At 40.4% G+C, this 21,584-nt stretch overlaps 1 protein-coding gene and 1 long non-coding RNA gene across 9 annotated transcripts in view; one reads left to right on the forward strand and one right to left on the reverse strand.

Annotated features, from left to right (window-relative positions):
* Positions 1-21,584, forward strand: part of NTM (neurotrimin) — a 430,040-nt gene that overhangs the window by 385,665 nt on the left and 22,791 nt on the right. The window lies entirely within an intron of this gene.
* On the reverse strand, positions 12,087-14,294 carry LOC129145475 (uncharacterized). The gene is made up of 3 exons (XR_008551074.1): positions 14,223-14,294; positions 12,817-12,915; positions 12,087-12,317 (listed from the first exon to the last, which is right to left on the reverse strand). It is a non-coding gene; the product is annotated as an uncharacterized LOC129145475 (long non-coding RNA).

A 21,584-nucleotide genomic window follows, 5' to 3' on the forward strand; every position in this document is an offset into this window, starting at 1 on the left:
GTTGTGCTTAACCCCTCGCGCCACCAGCAAGGCCCTGAATGGCTATTTTTCTATCCACCCTGTCCTTCTCTATGCAGCCCCAACCCACAAGGCTCCTTCCTTCCGGCTCCAGGTCTGCCATGTGTGACCAGGGCACATACTTGGGCCTGCCCATGATGTAACATCCCCACCTACTATCCCTGCTTCTCCTAGAGACATATTCCCAGTGATTTCCCTAGGATCAAATTCACAAAACAAGTTTAGCTCTTGGGCCCAAGAGGCACTTAGAAAATAATTTATTCTTTGTACCACCCCTTATTTCTCACAGAAGAAAGGAATCTTCCAGATCTCCCATCCTGGCCTTGTTTTCAACCAGTCTCCCCAGCTGTCTGCCTCTGTCCTAGCCTTGATGGATGAGTCTTACTCCACGATGTCTTTACAATTCAAGGCACAGTCTACCCTCTTGTAGATGGTAATCTTATTAATGTAACCACTCTAGTTTATCCTGCAGCATCCTCAGTGGCGCAAGCTCAGCACAGGCTTCTCAGGAAGGTAGAGTTGGCAGACACTGCAAGCTAAGAGTTGTGAGGGTGACTCATTGTTGGGTACCGTTCTGAGATGCTTGGCTACTGTCTGACAACTATTAGTACTTTTTGTGTGAGTCTCTGGATTTTGCAAAATCATCCCTTCTATATACTATCAAAGTGATATTTTATCATTTTTAGAATGTTTCCAATATTTAAAATATTTAAGATCATCTATCAACTATCAGGTAGCTATTAATTCCTTCTCACTTTGAAGACAACATGAAATAAGCAACTTTTTCCAGATAATACAATGGCAAGCTAAACCTGAACTAGCCAAGTCTATGACACTGAAAGATAGCTCTCTCTGTTCCATCAAGTTTCCACTTTCCACTTAATGGGGAGAGAGCTATTTTAAACTATTAGTTGTTCTTTTCAAGTAGATTTCTGTTTCCGGTTCTTTCTCGGAAGAAAGTTTTGTTTGAAGGATTGGAAGAAAATGTAAAGGAAGAAGATTTAGGAGTAACACACAAGTGCCACTAAGGAAGAAGCTGTTGAGAGAGTGCACTGAGATGCACACAGTTTAAATTACTCACCGATGCCCCTGCAAGGAGCAGTTCAGACCCACTTATTCTTGCCTCTCTGCTATGTTGTTATTGCTGAACTTTTTATATTCCATCACTATGTCTGATGAAACTCAATACCCACTGGTTTTCAGCAGGGTTTTATTGCTGCTTGAACATGTATCAGGACATTGGGATTGTGAGAGTGACTTTGATGGAGCCCACTGGAAGGGGCACCATCGTGCCCAACACCAGCTCTGTGAAGGACAATCTCACATTGGGTGGAAGTCACCTGGCTACCATACCTATGGAATCACTGCTGAGAAACTACTCTAGAGTAACATCACATTTAGGAGGCTCTGAAATCTGTTCATGGAGTCCCTGAAAATTCAGACTGACCTCCCTGCTCTTTTTTCCCATCTGTGCTTCTCCTTATTGTTCCTTCCTTTGAGATGATTCTCTTCCTTGGTAATATGTCCCTATTACTCTTGGAATGACTCAACCCTAAAAAGTCCTCTCCCTGATATGTGATCAAGTATTTCCCTTTTTAAATTCCTCCTTAGTATATATTTATTCTTCAAAATGCTCTCTAGACCAGTTGAGACCCCTTAGGCTGTTGATGACAGAGAATGTGCTGCCTTGTGCTCATCCATCATTCCTTCTTGTCAGATCTGTCTATCTAATCAGTTTTTAAGCCCTGTAGGCAAGGCCAGTTTCAGTTCTGTTTGTTGCAGAGCTGAGTGCTTTTCTCATGCACAAATAATGGTGAAATAATGATGGTCATAATCAGAATCATGATTTTGGTAGTGGAATATGCTATGCTTTCCAAATGCTTATTTTTCATAATCTGTAAGATACATAATGGTTGGAATATGGAGCTCATGATTCAGATGTTCTGCTTGGGTACATTTCCCCCTAATAATTTGAGAGCAGCCTTATTTTATCCAGCACAAAGGCCTGAGTGTCAGGCGGGCTGTGCATGTGACTGAACAGAGGGCCCTGAGCTGCGTGTGTGTCACACTGTGAGTGTGTATGAGCTTGAAGCTCTGTGAATTCCTAAGGAAAAAAAAAAAAAACATCTGGTTTATAAGAAAAAAAAATACTAAAAAGACTTGAGAAAGGGAGACTGAACAACTCTTAAAGAATATGATTATAGGAAGTTAAGTGCAAATGAATCAGGGACTTGTGATCCCATGAATATTTCTCAATATAGAACATCTGAAAAATAGATATAAAGGGAAATAAGTGACAAATATAAGTATTCTGCTAAATAGAGAAAGAAAAAGTGTGCTGACATATGTGCATGTGTGAGCATGCATGTGAATATGTCTCAAATAAGCTTACAATTTTATGAAGTGACAATTTTGGGTCTCGATGCATGTCCAAAGTAGTGTGCATGTGAATAAGAGGGAAAACATGGTGTTCGGAGATGCATTTGGTGCATATGTGACCATTTTGAAGAATACTGACAATTCATTAAGAATCCAAGTTCAACAAACATTTATACAATGAGGATAATTTATATTATCCTCAAAGACAAAAATGTTTGAACATGAAATTTTACTTACTTATATGCTTTGTGGACTATAATCTCCTCTCACATAAAAACAAACAAACAAACAAAAAAAAAACTTTAGCATTGTCTTGTATACAAAGAGCCTAAAGGTTTCTCTGGAAATTGAAGCAAACATTTCCACCAACCAATGCAGAGAAGAGACAGTATGGGTAGAACATAAAGTACAGAGTGGAGAATGTAGAATTCAGTGGAATCCAGAACCAAGAACCCTGGATCAAGTGGTTTATGTTCTTCCCAAGAATCTCTAAACTATTTAAAGAACACTGAGTTTTGCAGTGTCCAAAAGTTCCAGATTTACTTAAATTTAAAGGACAAGTAGATTTTTTAAAGAAGCTATAAATCTTAGGGACGTCCAAGATGATGACATATGACAGTTTGTTTGGCACCTACATTGTACCATACACTGAATTAGCTACTTTGAAAATGTATATTTCTAACTTTTCATACATGTACAGACTTCCTGTGACTGAGTCAAACTTCATGGAGCTGCCACCGCTGAAACTGAATAGACTACACAGCAGTTTCATCAGCCCAAGGCTCTCATTCAGATCCCTCTACTAACCTGTCATTCGGATTGGGTGATTTGTGTTCCTCTATCTTCAAGTTCATTGACTCTCTACTCTGTCATCTCCATTCTGCTATTGTGCCCCACAGAATATCTAAAATTCAGTTCTAAATCTTTAAATGTGTTTCTTGTTTATGGCTCCTAGTTCTGTTTTGTTTTTTTTTTTTGTTTGTTTGTTTGTTTGTTTGCTTTTTAATCTTCCTATTTCATTTCAAGAGTGTCCATCTTTACTTCATGGAGAATGGTTATACTAGCTGCTTTAAAATCTATTCATGGGCCTCCTTGGTGGCACAAGGGGTTAAGCAACACACTAGGAAGCAATCCGCAGCCTCTGCAGCATGAGTTCGATCCCTGGCCAGTCAGAGAGAAACCCATATGGTGCAGCAGACCTCTCCTGTCTCGCCCACTGCTCCCCTCAGCAGTGTATTTCAGTCAATCTGCCTGTTCTGTTCCTTCCCCACTCTGTCTCTGGTGAATCCTCTCACCTTCCACACCTCTGGCCTGTACCCCAGTTCTTGTATGCATAAATAAATAAATCTTAAAAAAAATCTGTTCTCATTGCAACAGACAGGTCTTCTCAATGTTACTTTCTATTCGTTTCCCTTATGATTTGCTTAGTTGTCCTTGTTCTTTGTGTGGTTAGTGCTTTTGGAATATATCTTTCTCATTGAATATTATAATAGTGATAGTAGACTCTAGGTCCTATTAAAATCCTTTGAGAATATAATAGAGGTATAGAATTGCAGCTGAAATGGTGAGGCATATGCCACAAGTCCTGAGCTCCCTTCTGCTGGTTGTGGTGCAAATTCCATTTGCAAAGGCTTTGTGGTATTATTCAGATGTGTCTTCCATGGGACAAGAAGAGCCAAGAGATGATATAAACACAACATCTCAAATCTCCAAGTTGTTGATATGCTGTTTGGGGTGCATTTCACACATGTTCACTGGTGAAACTGGGGCGCAACATGTTGTTTTGTGTGATCCTTTTCTTGAGCTTCCTATTCTGTGATTTCCTCCCATTCTCGAACCCCACAGGGCCCCTTTCCTCATCCCCTGCCAGAAAGTAAAAGTGTTAACCTTCCCTTAATGTTTCTCATTTCCTGTGACTGAATCAAACTTCAGGTCAAAGCAGTGTAAAAGAAGGAAAAAAATGTAATGAGAATTCCTCCAATTTTTTAGACCACAGGGACCTCTTTTCCCAGTTCCTCTAGTCATGAAGAAGGATTTTTTCTTTTTTAGTTTTAGGTGTCTATCAGGCAGCTGCTGCTACTTCCATTGCTACTTCAGGATTTCAGCTTCAAAACTGAGGTTTACCAGGGCCTCCCTGGTGGTGCAATGGTTTAAGACGCAGCACTGTGAAGCAATCTGCAGCCACTGCAGTACGAGTTCTATCCCCGGCCAGGGCGGTGACCCACATGGTGCAGCAGACCTCTCCTGTCTCCCCTCAGCAGTGTTTTTCAGTCAATCTGCCTGTTCTGTTCCCCACTCTGTCTTTGGTGAGTCCTCTCACCTGCCACACCTCTGGCCTGTACCCCAGTTCTTGTATACATAAATAAATACATCTTAAAAAAAAATAAGGTTTATCTCAGGGTACAACCAAAAAGGAAACAGACAGGCAAAACAACCAAAATGGGATGCCCCTCACTGTCCCCACTTTGCAAGATTCCCTTTCCCCATCCTCAGACCAAAAAGAGGGTTATCTAGAAGCCTCTTCAGTCTGAACCCATTGTATAGTTTCAGGGTTTTGACTGCTCTGAGTCTAAGGCAGGAGAGCATTGGGGTGTGCGGGGGCGGGGGGGAGGGCTTTCCAGAAAATTTACCACTATATTGTTTTTTTTCTTATACGTTTGATTTCCTTCCCAACCTGCCTGCTATTTTTACTTTTGAGAGTCCTCGGATTATTTCTTTAATGTCTTATGTTTAATTTTAAGAAGGGAGAGAGAGAGTTAGGTATTTACTCCATTTTCACTAGAAATTCAAATCCTACAGAGAATAACACTATACTAATACTAATTGGTTGCAATAAGTTTTTTTTTTATTTTATTATTTTTTTTTTTATTATGACTACACATGGGCAATTGTAAACAGTGCCAGTGAACAGACATTCTCCCAAGCCTGCCCTTGGTAAACCACTGATAAAAAGAAATAAAAGTTGGGAGTAATAGGAGATGGGACTACAGAGTCAGGTATGTGTGTCAGATTATCAAAAATTTAATAAGAATTGTTTCCTTCATTTGGGGGCTTCTTAATCTACGTTTAGATGTAGAGTGGCTGATTTTAATGGGTCCTGTCTATACAAGTATAGACAGAATTAATGGTGACCTAGTAAACTATAAATTCATTGAGAGTTGGGAACAAATCAACTAGTACATTTATTCATTTATGTGTTCATTCATTCATTTATTCAATAACTATATAAAGTGAATAACTATATGCTACAGATACAGAAATATTATCTGCCCTTAATGGACTTTACTCTGAAGAGAAAAGCTGATAAATAGATCATTTCACTATGATGTAATGTGTTATTATAGACAAAAACCACTAAGTACCTAGGATGTATAGCAAAGAGGGGGCAGAGAAGCATTATCATGGATCAAAAGAAAAGTTAAGAAGTATTCTCATAAGAGATGAATTCTTAGCCATGACCTAAAAGAAAAGTAAGAGATGGTCTGAGCAAGGAGGTGTTTCTGGGTGGTAGCATGAGTAATACTGGGGGAAAATCACAAGATGACAATCCTTCTGGAAGAACTGTTTTTGGCTTTTTTTCCCCCAATAAGACCTGAGACAAAAATATGAAAGAAAAAGTGGGAAAGAAATAGAGAGTGGTTGGGTAACACAGGGCTTTATGTTGTATATTGGTTGGATATGCTTGAATGGCAGTCCATATAACCAGCAGAATTAATTTAAAAATAGATGATACTAATAGCTAAGTTTTGTAAATTAGGAAGATCAGAGGCTATTTCAGCAGTATCTGAAGTGTAAGGTGATTGAAGTAAATAATCGAGAGAATATATACAATACATATTTCAGTGGCAGAATCATTTAGTCTTGGTGATGGATTCAGTATTGTGGTGAGGGAGAAGCAAGATGGTGTCTAGAAGTGTCAACAGACAGTGATGTTAAGTCATTAGTCTTTATTTGACAGGAGAAGCCTTAGTGGAATTCATACTCACACACAGTTGACAATGAGGGGGATGTGTCTCTCCAAGAAAATTGCGGGTGGGCATAAGGAGGGGCCGATCATGCAGTAGGGGTTTCAGACTGCAGAATGGAAGCTTTTTGAAAGCAGAGGAACAGAATGGCATTGGGGCACATGAAAAGTTATATTAAACAGTGTGATATGAGATTAGGGGAAGCACTGCCTGGACAAATTTAGATTTGGATGTCAAGGGTCAGAAAACTACAGCCCATGGGCCAAATCCACCCTTAACTTTTTATATGTCTTGCAAGTAAAAACAATTTTTACATTTTAAATATTTTAATATCAATCAAAAGAAGAATATTGGGTAGGACATTAGGACAGGAAATTGAAATTTCATTGTTCAGAAATAAAGCTTTACTGGAATGTAGCTATCCTCACTCATATGCACATTCCCTGTGGCTGCACTTACATCTTCTCCATGCCTGCTTTTGCTCTAAAAGGCAGAGTTCAGTGGTTGCTACAGAGACTACATGGCCTGCAAGGTCTAAATGTTTACTATTTGATTTTTTTACTGAAAGGGTTTGCCTGTCCTATTCTAGAGCAGTAGTTATGATGGTCCTTGAAGGAGAGTGGTAACTCACTGGGTCTTCAAAGCATCACAGGAGACTCCAGTGGTGTTCAGGCCAGCAGTTCCCATAGGCTTCATACAAAACAGGGATGATGGATAACTACTCCCAAAGGGTGACAATGGCTTTGAGCTTTGATGAGAACACAGCAGTCATGGGAGCAAATTTCTGGTTTACCTACGCAATTGGATAATTGCCTTTAGCTAACATTCGCATTCTGCTTGCTTTATTTGACTTATAATGTTGTCATCTACTTCCACTCTTGCTCTCCCACATTCTCTCCTTTTCTTCCTCTCCCTCTGCCATTCATTATCTCTCTTTCTTTCTCTCCCTTCCCATTCTCTCAGTGTCTCTCTCCCCTTTTGTTACCAGTTGCTGAACCCACCAGATGATTCCAGAGTTCCCATCTACTTGTCCACAGCACCATGGAAGGTGCCAGACAAATCTTAGATGTGAGAATTAGTGTCCTGAAGCTGCACATTAAAACATCTGATGGGTCTCTAGTTATTCTTTATTTCTAAGGTGCCCTTTACCCATCTCCCAGATTTGTGGGAAAGCAAGAAAGTCACTAAATTTGAAGAAAACTTAGGAAGAGTGGGATCCAATGTGATTTAAGTAGAGCAGCTGAGGACAAAGGAGGCAGAAAGAACAGAAGACTGCACTTGGTAGGCAAGAATCCTGGATCCCAAGAAGGCAGGAGGGCAGGGATATCACATGAGCACAAGTGTAAAAATGGGAACATCTGTTCTATTTGTATATTTTGGTTATAAACCCTTGAAGCAGGTGACGGGAATGCTCAGGGTGGTTCTGGTGTTCCAGCATGGTATCGCCTTATTTGGCTGAGTTCAATACTTTCATAGAAGCAGCTGTTGCTTGAAACCACATCCCAACTGCCAGCTTCCATGGCTGGCATAGCACTGCTTATTGTAATGCTTGTACTGTTAGTGTTTCTACTGCAAAGGCTACCCTGTCTTCTGTTATGGCCCATTTTATGTTGATGGCAGCATTTTTTCCCCTGCCTGTCCCAGGAAGGTAAATAGCCTAATCACATTCCCTGCAATCATTCCACAACTAATTACATATAGACAGAACTGAATCACCAAGCTGATTCCACTCGGAAAAAATTCAACTGAATTGATGATGACATAAGAAAGCTCTCTAAGACACTTCTGATTAGGATACACTGTATCCTAACTCAGCCAGAGGAAACAGGGGACATTAGCTACAAGGACTTTTAACTAGGATATCTGTGGAGATGGTTAAACCTGGCTCTTATTCACCCAGGCCTCGCTTGATGAAGACCTTTTTACACATCTTAGAAAATGTGGAATAAAATTTGTTAATCATAGGAGATTTGAAGCGATCTTATGTACCCAGTCTTTGTCAGAAGCTGTGAAGTACTGGGGTAGATATGGAGATAAACGTGTTCCTTGTCTCTTGGAAATGTGAGTCAAGTTGGGTAAATATATAAATACATAAAAACGTGGGTGATTCATGCAATACTAGAAACAACCAAAAAATAAACAAACAAAACCCCCAGTAAACTGGGTAGAGAGGATGTAGGGAAGCTGGAGTGTCAAGAAAAGGTCCCAGAAGAGTGATATCTAGATTGTGTTAGACAGATGCAAAGACTTTTGAAAGGAGACAAAGGGGTATGACATTCCAGGCAGAGAAGGAGCAGATAAAGGCACAGAAAAAATAACCTAGCATTTGCGTACTTTGTTGGTGTGTTCCATGGTTGCGGGGAAGAAGGAGTTGGTAATGGAGGTACAGACCACAGCCAGCTCATGGGAAGCCTTTTCAGACCATGTCAAAGAGAGCACTGGAGCAGCAAAAGGATTTAAGCAGGATGATTGTTATTTTTGGCAATGTTTTTGACAAGAATAAAATAATGAACTGGAGGCAGGAAGGTCAGTAAAGAGGATATTATAATTATCCAGACTAGCTCACAGTGGCCTGAATTAAAATAGTGAATGATGAGGAGGAAATGAAGAAAATAAATTTGAAAATTGTAAAGTGGGTAAAAATGAAAGGATTGGTTGACAGAAGATGAAGGATGAGAGACAGGGATCAAATGGGACTCTTTTTCATCTCAGGAGTATGGGGAGTTAGCCACACCATGCACAGAGATTGCAGATATAAGACATAGGGTAAGAACAGGTTCGAGGGACAAGATGATGACTTCAGTACATGTTGTCTGTGAGACCCGTATATGAGGCTTTCCGTTGGCAATAATGGACTTAGAGTTCAGTAGCTATTCCTGGGGCACTGACGTGGATGAAGAAGACATGAGCATCGGGCCTCTCTGGTGGTGCAAGGGGTAAAGTCTCAGCACTATCAAGTTATCACCAACCACTTCAGCATGAGTTCATTCTCTGGCCAGGGAGCTAATCCATATGGCGCAGCAGACCTCTCGTGTCTCACCTGCTGCTCCCCTCAGAAGTGTATTTCAGTAGATCTGCTTGTTCTGTTCCCCGGTCTCTCTCTGGTGAATCCTCTCACTCCCTGTACCTCTGGCCTGCACCCCAGTTCTTCTATGCATAAATAAATAAATAAATAATGTTTAAAAGAAATCATGAGTATAGCTGATAATTCAGAATGTAGATGTGAGTTTTCATAATATAGATGAACCAGGAAAGAGAAGAAGCAAAGGAGTGGCCCTTACTCAGGGGTTAAATATACAAAATTCTTCCCATGGTTTCTTTCTTCTTTTTTTGAACATCTCCCATGTGTCAATCACTCATCTATGCATTTGCACCAATTCTCTCATGTAATTCTCAGAATCAACTTATAAATGATTTAAAAAAAGTCTTCACATTTTACTAATGAGGGGACTAGACATCAGTCATGTGCTCAAGGTTATCTAATTCCTAAGAGAAATAGCCGTAATGTGGATCCAAAAATATCAGACTTATTTTGTTAATATCTGATTGTCTTGTTTTCATGAATTGCATTCCATCCAGGACCCGGGAGTGCTTGCCTACACTTAGGTTTTATGTGAAATGAAAAGAGAAGGAAACATTCATGAGTAGGGTAACTAATGAAAGAATAAATCAACTTATTTTACTCTTCATACTCTCTGTTTTTATAGATGCAAATTCTATCTGTACGTAATTGAAAACTCACAACAGAGGAGGGGAGGCCATCACAGATAAGTGGGCAGGGGCCTGAACACCTTTCAAGCAGCAATTACCTTTGGTGGCGGGGCGACAGTGGGAACTATTTGAAAAGATTATATATCTATATTGCTATCTATATACATAAAGATCTATCCAAAGTCTATAATATAATATGGCAAAGTTTTTAGTCTTGTTCCTCTGGACCCGAATGGGCCTATACCAATAGGTTCCCTGCCATTGGATATTCCCCATGGGAGTTTCCAGTGTGGTTTCTCGAATCACTCTCCTACACCCATTCTCTTACCCATGCTGATGGGAAGTGGATATTTGATATCCCCATCTCTTGTATTGGCAACATCTTGTCATTTCTTGCCAGCACTTAATCTGAATTTGTTCACTGGATTATCTATATTTTTAAGTTTTTGTTTTGTTTTGTTTTGCGTAGAAGAACTGGAGTGTGGATCGGAGTTGTGAGGGACGGAGAATGAGAGGATTCACCAAGGAGCAGAACAGGTGGACCTACTGAAATATACTGCTGAGGGGAGCAGCAGCAAGGAGAGGTCTGCTGTGCCATGTGGGTCAGCTCTCTGGCCGGGGATCGAACTCAGGCCATAGCAGTGATAGTGCTGAGACTTAACCCCTAGGTCACCAGAAGGCCCTGAATTCTCTTAATATAGATTTGATCCCATCCCAGGTTTTCCACACCCTCCTTTGCCCCAGTGGTCATTTTGTCATTGAGTGCTTGCTTAGTAGAGTCACCAGTGAATGGGATTCCTCAGGAAAGCATTCTGCTATGAATCTTAGGAGGCTTCATGCGAAGGGGAAGTCTTGCTTCTGCTTCCTTCCATGTCCACAGGCCCCATGTTAACCCCCAGTGGCCATGGGTCTCCCTGGGGTAGGGAGGGCCCTACACAATGTGCTCCTTTCATCCTGTCTTGGTGGGAAAAGAACTCCTTAGAGCCACATATCTATTCTTCAAAAGGATTATTTATAAGTCACTTCACTCCACATCCTCCACAAAATAGTTAATAAATCATACACAAGACTCTGCTGTACTTCTTGACTTGTGTTCTTTTTCTGATCATCAGTTACATGTGAAGAAGTTTTTGTTTTTTTCTTTATGGGGTATTCTGTACAATCACTAGGGGATGTCCCAAGGACCATAGAAAATATTAGCTTTTTGTATCCTAAACTCCTTTTAGACCCCTTTTCAGAAAGGTATAGAATGTTTCATTAGAGAAGTCTTCTCTGGTGGCACAAGGGGTTAAGTCTCAGCACTATGAAGCTATCCGCAGCCTCTGCAGCATGAATTTGATCCCCGCAAAAGGGGCTAATCCACATGGTGCAACAGACCTCTCCTGTCTCTTCCACTGCTCCCCTCAGCAGTGTGTTTCAGTAGATCTGCCTCTTCTGCTCCACACTCTCTGGTGAATCCTCTCAGCCCCTGCACCTCTGGCCTGTACCCCAGTACTTGTATGCATCAATAAATCTTTTTAAAAAAGAACATCTCATTAGAGAACACACACGCAATGCCACTTCTGAAGTTCAAACACGCTGAGGTTACAGTTCTGCAATTCTCAAATTGAGAACTCTTGCACTAGAAAGAGTAGTTGTGGCTAAATTACAAACTTGACAGGTACAGACTGCCCTTCTTTCTCAAGTTCGGAACCAGATGATTGTGTTGGCTCAGGTGCATTGGACTTCTCAACCTAGAAAGTACATACTGGTGTCACCAGAGCCTTAACCCATTGGGAGCCTCTCAAGTGAAAGTAATTTCCTTAAATTAATCTGGGCAAGGAATTTTGAAGCCATTAAATTCTTTACATTTCTCAGCACTCAGTCCTGGCATATAGCTCTAGAAATTTTAGAAAAAGAGAAAGCATACAGCCAAGATACTGAGGTAATATGACACTGCGGAGTTCTATATTTATCCCCTATCAATGTCTTTCAGATCAAATTGGCTGAGTTTACAAATCAAAGCTGATTTATTTATTTTTTAATTTTTTTTTTTTAGCAGCCATCAGCTGCACTACTGCAAATACCCAGGTTCCAGACATCAAGCTGTGAACTCCAAACATCCAGCTGTGTGCTTTCTGACTTTGATATCATCACCCATAATAGAGGGTCTGCATGCAAAACTGAGCTGACAGGCCTTGAGAGAAGGCACACAGCAGAGGGGTGCATAACTCCCAGGGCCCAACCGGCTGCTGCTGCCTCAGTCTGAAAAAAAAAAAAAAAAACAACTAGTGTCATATTATTAAGGGAATGAATCGATCTCAGAAATGCACAGGACCTGTTTCTGTGAAATCAGAGGGCTCATTTTCATATAATTACATTTTGGGCTGCAGTTGCCCCTTAATAATTCCCAGAAAATTTCCCAATCAAAAATTTAAGGGATAAAATAACATATTGCATTTTACATATGCAGATTTATACATATTCAAACATATGCATATGTTCAGTTTCAACTACCAAATGATTTCTTAATAAGTGCTCAGCTGTTGTCTTTATGTCTAGATAGATCAGATAGATGCACAGATGATGGATGAATGGACAGAGATACACAATTTATAGTTGGTATCAGTTTGTATAATATTTTATTGAACCTCTATCACTTCATGCTGGAATCAGGTTAATAGATTAATTTTCATGTTATCAGTTTGCATTTCCATCTTAAGTAAAGGGCTTAGTGAGCATTGAAGCTGTTTGGGAATGTTACCTTCTCTCTGTAGGAGGCAGTAACAAGTTGAAGGATCTCAGAAGCAATCAGTTCTTAGGCTACTGCAGAAAGCCCAGGAAAATGATAAATACATCTCCCCTGTTTAAAAAAAAAAAAATAATAGAACCATATGCAATAGAGACACATCTGACATAGGCAGGTAATGGCAAAGGGACATCCCTGCAACCTCCTTTCTACCACTTTAGCTCCTCCCTTACCAGCCACCAACACTAACATGTTTAGGGAAGATTCCTCTTGCATTTACAAAAGTTCAGTGTGCCCCATTCCCTAAAGACCATCCCTATGTTTGATACCAAAGGTAATTTTCTCTTTGAGGCTGTACCTCAGTGCTGTTAACAGGTAAAATCTCTCCAGCATCTTTTTTTTCTCCCCTGAGATTTTTTTTTAAGTTCACTCATTCTTGGAGAGGCCATCAGACTTTTTTTTGCCAGCCATGCTATCTGTATCCAAAGGACAGGTCAAGGAGAAAAAAATAAATATAAACTATATTTATATCCTTTCATTCTTAGTTGTGAAATTGGAGACATTGCTCAAGCCCTCAGCAGGTCTCACATGGGCGATGCAGCTACATATCTGCTTTCTTAGAAGAAATGATCCCGAGAAATTATATCCCTTGTAAATCCCATCCTATTTTAAGTGAAAGAAGTAGAACTTTCTAGTGCAAGGCTCTGTGGGGAGTCCTTTATAAAGCTTACAGTAGAGTCCTACTAGAAAAGCAGAGATCTGATTATCCTTTCATTTCAGAGTTGAGATTTTGATGTATCCAGGATCCTGTATATCAAAATGTATACAAACTGAGCAGAGTAATCAGTGATAATAATGCTCCTGATAGTTACCAAGTTTTGAGAGCTTGCTATGTTCTAAGAACTTCACACATATTTAATACAATGGACCTACAATGTAGCATTATCTTCCCCCATTTTATAGAAGAGGAAGCTCACATAGACAAATTAACCACCAAATAGTCCGTCCTATCCGGCCCCCTGTGCAAGCACTAGAACTCTGCAGAACCCCACAGTGAGGCTGGTGGTATCCAGACCCACGAGCGCCTCTCTTCAGCCATTTTGCTTGAGCCTGATACCAGACTCTCAGAATTTACTGTGTCAATAATTTAACATTAACACAACATTTAGAAATGTGTTTTACCATTGATCATCTCGCCCAGTCACAGCAGATGTCGCAGTCTGGATTTTGTCTCTAGCCCACGCAACTCCATCCTGGTCGGGCATCAGTGCCACGATAATACGAAACTTGGGGTCCATCTGCGTGCCTCAGTTTTATCTCAGTTACCTCTGGTTAGTTTTTGGAGGTCGCACCTTGTGCTCAAATACAGGTCTTCTCATGGTCTTCCAATCCCACCCTCCCGCCCCAATTAAGTTCCTCACCTTTGCCTCTGCTGGTAAAGAGGGAAGCTCAGCTCTGAGGGTGTGGGCTGTGCGCATGCACAAGCTGCATCCTCCGTGGGGAGGGGCAAGGAAAGGTGTTCTTCATTCATTGGCAGGTGTTGACACTCTATTTCTAGCACCACCCAGCCTGGGTTTAACAGAAACATCCTGATACCAATTGAGAGAGAAAGAATACTAGTCTACCACTAGACTAGACACAGCAACTGGACTAAATTTTAAAAACAATTATTTCCAACTCTCAAAGTCTGGGATTCTATGTTTTTTGGGGTTTTATATTTTTTCGGTTTCTAAGGCCCAACAATTTTTATTTCAGCTGGTATATATGCCATAAAAATATTAAGCAAGCCGACAGCTGTGTCCTCTCCTCTTCAACAGCTACAGCTGTTCTCCTGACAAGCTTATTCTTGGGTGCGATAAATATGATAATTGTGGCTATTATTATTTTCAGTTATGAAACTTTTAAACACCCAATCAATGAACTCAGAAACTTGGGGTTTTCTTTTCCAAAGGGGTATCACTTACACAGAGCAACCAACCTTCAATTGGTTGTAAACTGCTGAGGTCAACCCTTTCAGGAGGTGATGATCTTCTACAATGTGGGGGCAGGATCCACCACATTTCCAACTGGCTTCATTTCACTGCTTGGGTTGTCAGCTCCCACTTAATGAAATAGCTGTGTTCCTGAAAAGTTGGCTGTAAAACAAATCCTGCTGGATAAATCATACTTCCTCATCGATCTGCATTTTTAAAATTAAGGATGCATTCCCCCAGGAAATAATTGGCCCCAAGACTTTATATAAATTATGTGAAACATTCCATAAAGCTTTAAAATAGCATATTCAAGGAAAGTAATTTCTGAGAATGCTAATAATGACGATATTTGAAAAGTCAGAAGATAAACCTATTATGCTAAGAACAAGTATCAGAAGTGGCATTGTCCCAGGGATAGTGTTACATGCCATTAGTTGAGCAATGCCATGCCCCTGACTTTTGTTCAATAGAATTCAGCCTATAATTCTGAGTATGGCACTGTAGGGTAAATGATGTCAGGCTTTTCTTCCCTCCCACCATTAGGATCGATGATGGATCCCTGTGGTCCTGAATGATGCCTGATGCCAGGCACCTGGAGTAGGTTGTTGGTGTATATAGGTGGGATTCACCTGGGCTGAGACTGGGATTTATAAGGGTGTCATCATGGAGAACCAGCGGAACCACCAGAAGGAGAGGAAGCAAGAATGAAAATAGAACAAGCAAAGAAGCAGAGGCCATGAGAGAATACCAGAGAGCCCAGAAAGAGGACTTGCTGGGGGCCAGGAAGCTGGCAGCCTTGCAGCACCCAGGCCCCCCTGCCTGCCGTGTACCTGGTAAAATCCCAATAAAAGCCTGAAAAAGCCACCAAGGGCTCCAGGACTCCTCCTTTACCCATCTGTTTGATCACAGAGAAACTGCTCTGGTCCATCCTGCCACTACAAGAAGTCAGTCAGTTTATGAATAAGAAGCTGACAGTTTTCAAATTATGTAAATTACTTCCCTAGGTGTCTTGAAAACAGAGATATCCCAGGCTTGATCCCTACTGTTCAAGAGTTTCATTTGTATTGGATCATAATACCAGTGTGTGTAGCATAGCACAACTACTAGGCTTTCACAGGTGCCGGAGGTATAGATTGGAGATCAAGTGGCCAAGTGTGCTCTGTCACCAACCAGAACTGATTATGGCTTCCCTAAGCTTTGATTTCCCACATTAGTAATTCACTAATTCCCAAATTTGGCTATACCTGAAAATTTTCTGCTAAAATTATTGAAATTTCTCAGTTTAGGAGAATCTGATTTCTGGGATCTAGATATCTATATTTAAGCAAATACTCTAGGAAATTCTACTGAGGTTCTACTGTGTTACAGTGTAGGAACTGTAGAATTATATGACCTTCATGTTCTTCAGTTTAATTATTTCATTATTTTAAATACCAAATGATCTCTACCTGCATCAAAATTGCAGGACATCCACAGGCATTGAAGCTTAGGAAATAAAGGGGATGGTGGGTGTTGGTTTCCTAGGGTGGTCATAATAAAGCACAAAAAGCTGGATGACTTAAAAAAAACTGAAATGTCTTGTCTCACAGATCTCAAAATTAGAGTCCAAAGTCAAGGTGTCAGTTGGTCTATGTTCTCTCTGACAGTGAAAGGGGAGCGTTTTCTTTGCCTGTTCTAGCTTCAGGAGTTTACCAGATTTTTCTGGGCTAATCTTTGGCTTGTAAATGCTTCACTCCAGTCCCACAACCATGATTTTCCTGTCAGTCTTCACACCGTCTTCCCTTTTTGATGTCTGCCTGTGTCCAAATTCCATAAGGACACTGAATGTTTGTGGGAGGGGAACTGTTGGGTTCAACTTAGTGCCTCATTTTAATCTGATTACCTTTATAAAGACCTCATTTCCAAATAAAGGTCACATTCTGAGTTATTCTTGTAAGAACTCTGACATATCTTTTGGTGGGGGGAGGGAAACACACAATTCAACTTATAACAGAAAATTTTCGTGGAAAAATTAGAGTTTGAAAGTTAGGAAATGTTTGCTTTGGTAGACAAAGAGACCATAGCTTTTAAGCAGTAGAAGTGATTGTGAAGAAAGGATCATGTTTGTTCAAGATGAAAAATAACCTGGACTGGTTAAGAGCTGTGGTAGGGGTGGTGTTGGTGGCCGTGGTGATGATTACAGCGGTGAACACTTCAGAAGGAAGGCCTGATCACATGACTCTGTGCACTACCTTGTCCATTTGCTGTATTTCATCCTCATAGAACCACTAGAAGGAGATAATATTATCTTAACTGAATGGTGCGGATGAAGACATGGTAACCCTGAGGAATTAGTTACTTAACACATCAGAAACTTGCAGATAGAGAATTGAGTTTGATCCCAAACATTTATTCTTTACCATGGTCATCAGTTATCTTCCACACCGCACTAATGGGAGTTAGACTTGGATGAGTAGTTCAGGGCAACTTTATGAAGGGCTTTGATAAGACAGTGGAGTTAGTGTTTGATGTTACAGAAAATAGGGAACCATTTTTAGTGTCTGGAGAGGTGTGACATGATGAAGGGGATGTTTTAGGAAGATGAGTGGGTCATTTCCACCAAAGATACATTTTCTTTTACAAAGGCAAAAGCAGACTTATAAATGAGAAGCTATTGACCACAAAGAGTTCCTTTTCAGAGGATTTTATCAAGTGATTTGCTCCCTCTCACTGGTAGCTCTTTACCAAGAATTCCCTTTAGCATTTTGAAATGTATGTGCTGTTGATCTGGTCTTTCTTTTCCTCCAAAATTTTGTAGGAGTTCTTCATGTTTATAATAAAATGTTCATTTTAGAGCCTGAGCACAAATGTTGTTAAAGGAAACCTGTCCTCAAATCATTATAATTTCAGATTTCATTTTAGTGGGATTTGGGAATTTTGTTTGTTTTAAGAATCCTCTATGGCACCTCATTTCTGGTGGTTGAAAATGTATGCTTATGTGTATACTGATGGTCTTTGTCTCTGATTTTGCCATGTAGAAAACAACAGAGAAAAATGACAATTAAAGCCAAAATTTATAATGTGTTTTACTATATACAGGTTACTTTTTTATTTTTATTTTTTTAAAGATTTATTTATTTATGCATACAAGACCTGGGGTACAGGCCAGTGGTGCAGGTGGGTGAGAGGATTCACTGGAGACAGAGTGGGGAATAGAACAGGCATACTGACTGAAACGCAATGCTGAGGGGAGCAGTGGGTGCAACAGGAGAGGTCTGCTGTGCCATGTGGGTAGCTCTCTGGCAGGCAGCGGATTGAACTTGTGCTGCAGAGGTTGCAGATTGTTTCATAGTGCTGTGCTTAACCCCTTGTGCCACCAGGGAGGCCCACAAGTTACTTTTTTATGCTCCTTATCCAGTGTAATTAGAAAGTGTGCATGTAATAATGGTAAACGAGTTGAGGTGTTTTCTCTATAATTTAATTCTAAATTTGGTCTGGAGAACATCTGATAGTAAAATTAAGTCTTTGTTTTTTGTAGGATGACTTAAATGTAAATCCTCTTCTGGTAATGAAAATCTGGATCAATAAAAAACATGTTTTCTCAAAATTTTAAGTCATCCTCTTCCTTTGCCACATACATCTGATAGATGTTAATATATAAAATTTTGCTAATACCTACATCCCCTCCCCTTGAATACATGGTGCTTTCTTGTTTGTGATTACCCTATTATTTGTGGACTTGCATTTCCGTCTATGGCTGTGATTCCCCCACAACATGCTCCTCCATTTGGATGCCCACTAACATGCTAAACAAAGCTTGGTCCCTGTATCTCTTATTGTGATCATACAAGAGCATGTTTGGATGGTAAAGCTGGAATGGATGCATGATGTTTAATAGTAAAGAAGAACAGGAGACACAGATAACCCTATGTCTTTTTATTTCCCTGCTTTGATGGTGTAGTATACAGCCTCCCAGGAGAGCTGAGGTCTTACCAGTCACTGCTATGACACTGGAGCTCAATCCAGAAACAGCTGTCCAGAGCTAATTTATTTCCTAATGCAACGGCACTGTTAATTTATAAATTACACTGGTAATTCGAGCTATTATTAATTTCAGATGGTGTAGGGCAAGCCTAATTAAAATATGACACCAATTGCCACACATATGTACCAAGGACTACCATTTAAAATTAATGGGAATATTAAGTGTGACACTGGTCTCTGAGATGCTTTGCACAGTAATTATAACATTCTATCTGGGAAAGATCTGACGAATGTAGACTCCAAGTTGGTAGCAAATAAACAATGACACATAAAAAGAATTACAAATTCTTTATTTAAACCTCTTCTCATTTCCTCCACCCTTTCTCAAATCAAGTCTAGCATGTGCACCCATCATGATTAGAAAACAATAATAAAAGCTTCTAGAAGCTTCTTACTGGTTGAGATTATGACTCTGTGGGTTAATGCTAATTGTCTTCTCAAAATGCTGAAAACCAAAAGTTTTCAGTGTTCTGCTTTTTAATACGTTTCTGATTCTTTTTGTGAATTCAATAACTTTTACTATAAAATAGATAAAGGCTGGGGGCCTCCCCTGGTGGCTCAGCAGTTGCGCGCTGGGCGGCGAGGCTGCCCGCAGCCTCTGCAGCGCCAGTTCTTTCCCCGGCCCCCAGCAAGGGTCCCACAAAAAAAAAAAAAAAGATAAAGAGGTAAGAGAATGTACAATTTCTTTTTTTTTTTTTAAAGATTTATTTATTTATTTATACAAGAACCAGGGTACAGGCCAGATGCGCGGGAGGGTGAGAGGAGTCACCAGAGACAGAGTGGGGAAAAGAACAGGCAGACTGACCAAAGTACACTGCTGAGGGGAGCAGCGCGTACAACAGGAGAGGTCTGCCGCCCCATGTGGGACCCTCGCTGGCCAGCTGGCCGGGATCGAACTGGCGCTGAGAGGCTGCACACAGCTTCACAGCGTGGTGCTCAACTGCCTGCGCCACCAGGGGAGGCCTGAGAATGTACAATTTCTGATTGTACATAGTAGAGGTTCTATATGGTATAAAGAAATGTGAGGAAATGCTCAGGCTGGATTTGTTACTCTTTTGAGTCCCAAAGAGTCACAGAGGATTTGAACAGGTAGTGATCCTTATTTACAAAGCCATCATCTTATAATTGTTATTGTTATTGATTTGTTGTTCTCTCTCTTTTTTTAAAGATTTATTTATTTATGCATACAAGAACTGGGATACAAGGACAGAGGTGTGGGGGTGTGTGTGAGAGAGGATTCACCAGAGTCAGAGTGGGGAACAGAACATGCAGATTAACTGAGCAGATTAACTGATATACACTGCAAAAAGGAGCAGCAGACGGTCAGGAGAGGTCTGCTGCGCCATGTGGGTAGATCCCTGTCCACAGGGAAGGTGGCTCCCTCCCTGTTCGATCCTCCCTGGGGATTGAACTCATGCTGCAGTGGCTGTGGATAGCTTCATAGGTTGTGTCTTAACCCCTTGAGCCACCAGGGAGGCCCCTGATTTGTTGTTCTCTTAACAAAAAATGGTGACCTAAACAATGTCTCAGAAAATTTATAAGCAGAACTTTCATACACATGTGTCATGAATAGACCTCATTATTTGCATTCTAATAGTTTCTTACTGCTTTCATTTTCCTGCTTAGGATCAGCCTATAAATATACACACAGTTATGAGGGGCGAGGGACATTATCACTTGGAGAGAAATGCTACTTTATCCCCCTTCTGGTATCACTCATGTTATCATTGCTTTGTTCCATCTGAATCTGTGCCTCCAGACAGATTACAGGATTACTAACGATAAAGCAACAGGTGCGTAGCACATGAGTGTGCTTTCCTGCATATTTTTTCATTTGCTACTTTAAACACCCCTGTGAGATATTAAGACTGTATGGATATTATGTCTGAAAAGACGTGTCTCAGTTGTTAGGGACAATCTCAATGAATGCTAGTTATTCCATAATAATTATCAGTAGCACCCCATTTTTACTCTTAAAAGTAATGTACATGATAAAATATATTGTCAAGCTAATTATTCTTATTTAATGGAGGAGGCAGGAAAATCCTGGGATGTATGCAGTCACTTTTTTTCCCCATTGTCTCACAAGGAGGGGAAAGATCAGGTGAACATGGAGAGAATTGTGAAATCACTTGTCGAGGTTTTTATGGCATGGTTTTTCCATAATCAAAGGACCCTGGACAGACCTCAGATAGGAAATCCAGTAGATAGAAGGTTGATATTACTCATAATCTTTCCCTAGAGAAACTAAGTGTCAGGATGAAGAGGTGACAATAAGATGACATGTCTCACTCCTTATTTTCTGCCTCGTTTGTGGTTAGGTGGTAGAATGTCCATTGTTGATTAGTCTTCAGGATCTTCTACCCGAATATTCTTGCAGATCAAAACTCACACAGTTGATTCTACCTATGTAATTGATTGCCTAACTCTAAAATCAGACATTTAAGTGTATTTTATTAGTGTCTCTGTGGCCTTTTGTGGCTTGTGTCTGAGTACTTAACTGGTAGTATGGTATTTTTCTTTTTATAGATTCATGGTCAGGAATGCAGGCAGCTCTCCAATTAAAGGTTCAGTCCAAATAACACCTTGAAATCATAAAGAGTTAATATTCATCGAAGGTGCCTAACTCAGGTCCCAGCACTGGGACTGTTGGGTAAGATCCGGGCAGTGTAAATGTCAAAATTATTAATCACTTATGGTGCAGAGTCCAGGTAGGAACACAGACATTTCAGATGGCCCTTGGGGGAAATGAGGAAAAATTGGGGATGGAAACATAGGAGCGGTTGA

This window comes from Talpa occidentalis, unplaced genomic scaffold (assembly GCF_014898055.3).
Source record: "Talpa occidentalis isolate TD23 unplaced genomic scaffold, MPIMG_talOcc4v2.1 talOcc4.12, whole genome shotgun sequence".
Lineage (NCBI taxonomy): Eukaryota > Metazoa > Chordata > Mammalia > Eulipotyphla > Talpidae > Talpa > Talpa occidentalis.